A 6932-nucleotide genomic window follows, 5' to 3' on the forward strand; every position below is an offset into this window, starting at 1 on the left:
AGCAGCCAAGACCCAAGTATGTTCCTCATTAGGACATGCTAGAGAGTGCACATTTGCCATAACGACTGCACTTTACAGTATGATGTTAAAGTACAGTCATTTTCTATTTATGGATGTTGCCACTTTGCACCTAAATGGGCAGATCTTTAAAAAGAAGTAAAAAAATTGACCAAAGTGAGTATTTTTATCATGTCAATTACATTAGCTGTTTTTCTACTGTGATTTGAACCATTGCGACCGACAACATTATGTGTTTACATAGTATAGAATAGATTAAAATAGCTCTTTTGTTTTTTGTTTTTTTTTTTGAAATTCATTGAACTGAATCTCTTCCCATAGTACAGAGAGAAGAATAGGTGATGTCAAGGGTGGGCGTGGTCAATATAACAATCTTTCCTATGGAATCAGCTATTGTGAATATCAATGAGAGAGGGAGTCACACTGATAATATGCTGTTCTGCCCTCACCACCTGTTGCAGGTCATTTCTTAGGCCTGGGCACCATGTACAGTTAGTTAACCATTCAGGAGGTAAATAAAGGGGGGGGGGGGGGGGGGGGGGGGGGTGTTACTTTAAATTTACAACGGGCCCACCAGCAGGCCCATTTTACAAGCACTCTTTAAATGACTGTAATTCTGTTACTGTTCCTCTTTTTTAAGTTACAGAACTAGTTATTCCAGATGGAGTAGATGATGGGCCTAAGGAAGCTCCCCTGTGGTGTGCCAGTGTTCAAGATGAGAATAGAATGATGGGTGATCTCCCATCCTGGGATCTGTTACTCAGGAGGTAAAGTATCCATATGCACAGTGAACTGCCCTTAGTGTAGGGGGTTAACAGTGCATTCACCTCACAACAAACGGTCCCTGATTTGTGACTGGGATGAATCGTAAAGTCAACTTTATACAGAGTGTCACAAGCTAGTGCGCAATCCCTGCTGGTCCCAAACTCAGAGAAACAAGCAGGTTGCATTTCATGAAAAAGTTGTAATTGTAAATGCAAAATTTGATGTTACTGACACTAGAATGTATTTCTAGAACCTGTTTCTACTGTAACTGGGAACACTAAACAAAGATAAATACTATTACTGAAGTGTGATATGAAAACATAGTGACAATATTATCTGTCTACACCTACAAATGCTGAAACAAATGTTTAGTCAAACTATTGTGATTGTACGGTAATCTGCTTCCTTCCTGTCTATTTGCCTTTTCACAAAAACATTTATTTTGAGCTGAGGTAAATATTGATTTATGCTAATAGAATTTCAGTCAGCAAGCATACGGACACTTGCAAACACCCTCACAAAAATCAAGAAAATAATTTGCATATCTGCCTCTGTCAAACGTCCCCCCTCAAAACTCAGGCTGACAGTGTTTTCATGAGAGAAATGAAAATATATATATTTCTTCTATTTATATGTTTCTTCCAAGGGTAAATGCTGAAGAGAAATGTTGCTTAAAGATAACCTAAGGTTAATAAGTTAAACCAATAGTGGAATATGCTAATTAGACTGGCATCAAGTGAATAGGAAAGTAATCCATCTTTCATCCTGTCAGGCTGGGACATCAACAGCATTATAAACATTCAGTTTTAGCTTCTCAAAGTTGCCATTAAAGTTTTGTACTGGTGGTACAATTGCCAATTCAATAAGGAGAGGAGACCATTATTCAGATTCCTTATTACTCACAGACACAACTGATGAGGGTTTCTTATGGAGGAAAAGTTCCACATGGCTTACACTCAAACAATCAGACTGGGGAGCTAATCAGCACAACTCTTATTCCTCTGTTGATCAGTATACTTCTCAAAGGCACTGAGGTCATTATTTTTGAAGGGACGGACTTCATTTCAACACCAATATATTCTCAGTGATTCCAATCAAAAGTTTGGTATTCCTAAACATACCGGTACTTATCTGACCTTCCATCCATCCTCATGAGGCCAGTTCCTGGAAGTAGTTACTGTACTCTATACATTCACAGATTTTACGAGGTGAAAGCACTAGAGCTTAGAAATCAAAATGCCCCTCAACACTGGGTTAGATTTTACTATACATAATCTGACTGCACTCGCAACTGCTATGAGGTCTGTCTGTTAAACATTTTTAAAAAGAGATACAACACATTTACAATTAACCAACCTGCTACCAAACAAACTGTTCTTATCTGAGAGACAGAAATCCATGAACAGAGCAGGTCTCTGTGTTCCCCGTGTTTGAGATAAGAGGACTGAAAGAACATGAGATGGAAAATAACTGAATAGATGTGCAGGGAGTTTTTCATATTCATATCGAATATGAGGTTATTAATTTGGAAACTATTGGTGCTGCAACATGGAGATAACTTATATGCAATCATCTTCTCCCTTCATGCTCCAATGGGGTTCTGGACACGGCTTTCCACTCCAGCTGCTGGCCACAACAGTTAGTCAAACCCTACAACGACCTAATGCAGCTATGAAATTGTCTCTATGAATTTTCATCACTTTAAGATTTAGATAATGAAAAGTTATATTCTAAATGTGTAGATCACAGTCCCCCTGGTCCTATTCAAAATGAACAGAAAAATCTCTTCCAGATTTGACCAGTGTAAACTTTTATAGATATGCAGATATAAGTCCTATACATTCAGGCCACTGAGTCTCACAGCATAAACATAAATATATTTATTGTGAGTATGCATGTAGATAAATTAACATTTCAGCAACAAATCTGAAAGATGCAATAGTTAAACCGAAAGGGGAAAAAAATCAAAAGGGGAATCTGTGCTGTGCTCAGAGTGGAGTCCTCCTACTGCAGCAACTCGTAAGCTATTGCACCTCTGTGTGTCAACTTCCATGGCAGTCTTCAAAAATTACCCTTATTTGTTCATCTCCTCAGATAAATTTCTTTGTTACTCCCCTGTGGTTGTTTGTTTGTACTCATCCCCCCCCCCCCATCATTTCTACCTGACACTGACTACCGGCAGGCATTACTTGCTGCTTTGTTGAGCTCTGTTACTTCTTTATTTCCCAAAGCCGTGGATGACTTGTCTCTCTCTCACCAGCCTGGACAGAAAGCTGCAGAGCATTGCAATTTCATGCACCCATAACAGATATGACCCATGTGTGTCCATGTATGATCCACATGCACATAGTATTGTTGTATCTGATGAGAAGTTGTATCATTTCAAAGCTGACACGCAGTTCTCTTGTTCAAGATTTTTATTTTATATTTTGGGCCTGCTAAGACAGAATTAAAGGAAATGAAAGACTTTTGGATCTATCAAATTACATCTGTTAACTATTAAATTCCTGCGTAATACAAGTAATACTATACAAGATAAACTGTCAATCAAAAAAAATAGTCTAAGCTATTTTTCTGATTTCCATGCAACTCTCGTGCAGTGGATAGAAATACATAGACTGTTTGCCTTTACTGTGAGATCACACCTTTAACGTTCAATAAATGGACATTTAGTGTCTTTTTCAAACCAGCTTTCAACCCTTTTCCATACACCTCAATCATCAGATGCTATCCCACTGAGCGAGCCATGACAATGGGCTGCCTATGGAGCAGGGCATGGGCAGAATATCAATAGCGTCTGGCTGGCCTGAGCCACGCTACTCTTCATCTCTCATTTCCCAAATGTGCGCCTCTGGAAAGAACAGGCCAAACCCCAGACTAATGAAGATATCCTGCAGCAGTATTTTTTTAAAGTGTTCCCTACACACTTCTAGGGCATTACTATCTATACCTGTAGATACTAGAAGCTGGAATACACAGGGAGGAGAAGATAATCATTTTCTTGACATTCAAAGTAAGGAGGATTATGTACACACACTACCAATACATTTTTATCTCACCGAATCATTCCTTCCAGAGGAATATCCCTAAATCACCAACAAGCCTTCGCACAATCAAATAAAGAAATGTATCAGACTTGGGCATTAAGTTTTTGCAAATGGTACTCTGACTAAATACAGAAATAGTCCCAGTCATACTACAGAACCCTATACACTGCCCCTAAGAACACACTTTGCTGCATCCATTTTATTAAGTTATAGAGTAAACTAATTACAATATTTAAGCTCTCATACGACGGTATCTATTGACTCTATGCAGCTCAAGAAGTGCCCGTCTGATGATACAGAGGTTTTCAGCTCTACAAGCCAGACTCATGACATGCACGTTTTCTTGTTTTATGGTGATCCCAAGACCAAACACACCTCCTTTTAGCTCCTGGGAGGAAAAATGTCACGATCCAACTCGCACGTGTTACGTGTACCGTACATTAGTGGTACTCGGAAGAAATAACCCGGCAATCTTTGATGTTCCTTTCAGAGTAGGTAGAGGCATCTTTAGTAATGATACCAAGAATGTACTAATGCAGACTAAAATGCGAATCCCTTAACTATTGATCCTCTCCTCGGGTGCACGTTCTGCAAATTACATTTAGCCTTATGCTTTGAGCTTTGGATATACAGAGCGTTTGAGTAATCTGACGTGATAAGCTTGTAAAATGCCGTGCCTGGTGCCTGGGTAAAGCTGTGCAACATACAATATGAGTAATAATCCTTCACCATTAATTTAATTGTTTTCGACAAAAAATATTCAAAACGAATGCGACTGCGTCTACATGTAACAAGCTATAACGGAGGATCAGACAAAAACTGTATGTGTGGAGACTGATTTTTTTACATCTTGTACAACTTCACATACTGAATCCAAACAGCCTGAAGAAAACTCAAAAGTGACCAAAATTGATCCCCTTACCTCACGGGCGCAGCCGCTGTATTCCAAGTGCACCAAAGGTCATTGCGCAAATTTTCAGAGGACAAGATGCAGGAGTGGTGAGAAGTAGGTTACACTGCACAATACCTAATCCGGTTGTTAGTGTCCTTCAGACGTGGTCAACCCACTAATCTTCAAAAAAGCGAAGGGGGTCGGAGGGTTCCGGGTGCAGACGCTCCGCTTATAATCTTGCCACTTATGCGTGTGGCTCACTTTCTCTTGCGCCGATGTCAGTTAAAGTTGTCCGTATTTCTTTCACGAACACAGATGCACATGAACAAAAGCTGCGAACGTTTCCCTGTGCAAAAGAAGAAAGGGTCAACGAGGTCTTCAGCGAAGCCTGTTTACCATTCCTGACAGGTGGCAAGTCCTGCCACCCGCTGAAAAGATCCACACATCACCTAACGGAATGTGGAGACGGCTGAAGCCATAAAGCGAATCTCCGGGCAGATTACCCGATGAGTTGTGTTGGTTTTTACCCATTTCCTCGTTTCTTGCGCTCTGGCGCCACCCAAAGTTGGAGTCCAAGTGTCCAGGATTCCCAAATGTGCTGCCCTTTAACAAATTTAGGCCACGCAATTGGAGCTGAAAAGATGAAGATTTTGAGACACAGTACCAGTGATGATGTTTTTTGTTTTATTCGGTGCAGGTTTTGACATTTGGATTCATTCTAACATCAGGTATCAAATCAGAGCATCTGCACATCGGTAACATTAAATTAATCGAAAACTTCCTTCATCCCTACTAAACGTCCTCACTATAGTTAAAGCTGTGCACCCCAGGATGCTTCTGTCACAATTAGTTTTCCCAGCTGGATATCCCGCACTGCAGGGCTGCTGCTTTTTCTTCCGTTTGCTCTCACTTTACTGCCTCACCGTTTGCGCCGGTTCCCAATTAACCCAATTAGCTTCCGAGATAAAAGGCAATACTTCCCTTTGTTTTTAAGGCCAGCTCTCAATTTCTGATTTCCATTTCCTCTTTGTTTTCTTCATTTATTTTTCATGGTTATGTCTGAAATTTTTACCTCCTGATAAACAAAACATCCAACACTTTGCTTTCTTTTCACTTGTGGCATCTGAATCTTAAATTCAAACCTAATCCCAATCAGACACAATTTAAAAGCTAAAAAATTCCTTATTTATTTCGTTGTAAATTGTACATAAAGCCGAACTGGAATTATTCTAGTCTCCTACAGAAATCGACTTCTGTCTTGGGATCTCAGAAATCCCAGCTACAAAACGTGCTGGCAGTTTTTATGCAAAGCTGAATCTACAAATTTCAAAGCAGTCTATTTGTTTTCACTCTCTCCTTAACTATTATTATTTTTCTCTCACAGGTCATAATATCAATGCTTCTGGGTCATTTCTATTTATCACCTTCATTAAAATATGCAAAAATATGTGGAATGGAGAGCCTACTTCAAAATGATAATAGTAGCTTTTAATAGTGCCACTGAAAGGAAGAGTATAGCTATTATTTATACTTATTTAAGACACCTAAAAAATGTTGTATTACAGCCAGAGTCAACAAAGCATGAGTTCAGTATCCTTAACACTGACCTTTTATTGTCTCTGGGCTTATATAAAAGGGATTAAATGAGACTTCACAGACTTGTGTAAATGTGCTTTTTAAAATTTTTCATTTTATGTTTGAAAAAGAAGGAATAAGAAGAGATATTTTTTAGCATGCACTGCCCCTAAGTCTTGACAATCTGCATAGTATGTCTCTATCTGGCAGGGCTGGATAGATAGATCAGTTGCAATTTGTTCCTGTCTTTTCCGTAAATCTCATAAGCAGAGTGAAAACACCCTCAGTATCAAGTGTATTAGATGTAAGTGCTGAATCTGCATGCGAGATTGCATAGTATAACAATGCCTACATGCCCAAGACTTTTCTCAGCTTATCTTACACTGATCCCATATAAGCCCTGATCTGGAAATCTGCATGCAGATTTCATCAGCATTTATAGTGTTTTCTTCACACAACTCTTGAATATCCTGCAAAGATAAAGAAGATTAGGCCTAAATAGAGAAGGAAAGCTGAGGTCAAAATTCACCTGCAAAAACGGGAGAAAATAAATACGACAAGCAGAAAAAACAACTCCTCCGTAAAAGACTATTTAAATTCAAAGTTAGCAAAACTACCACTGGTGTCTGCTATCA

The 6932-nt window shown here is 39.2% G+C and overlaps 1 protein-coding gene across 1 annotated transcript in view; it reads right to left on the reverse strand.

Moving 5' to 3' along the window:
- LOC101467287 (protocadherin-15) overlaps positions 1-5227 on the reverse strand; it is a 228953-nt gene extending 223726 nt beyond the window's left edge. Inside the window, exon 1 of the mRNA XM_076891629.1 lies at positions 4753-5227. The gene's annotated coding sequence lies outside the window, so the exon portion shown is untranslated. The remainder of the gene's footprint in view (positions 1-4752) is intronic.
- Positions 5228-6932: the final 1705 nt, after the last annotated feature.

Source organism: Maylandia zebra, linkage group LG13 (genome assembly GCF_041146795.1).
Source record: "Maylandia zebra isolate NMK-2024a linkage group LG13, Mzebra_GT3a, whole genome shotgun sequence".
In the NCBI taxonomy this organism is placed as follows: domain Eukaryota; kingdom Metazoa; phylum Chordata; class Actinopteri; order Cichliformes; family Cichlidae; genus Maylandia; species Maylandia zebra.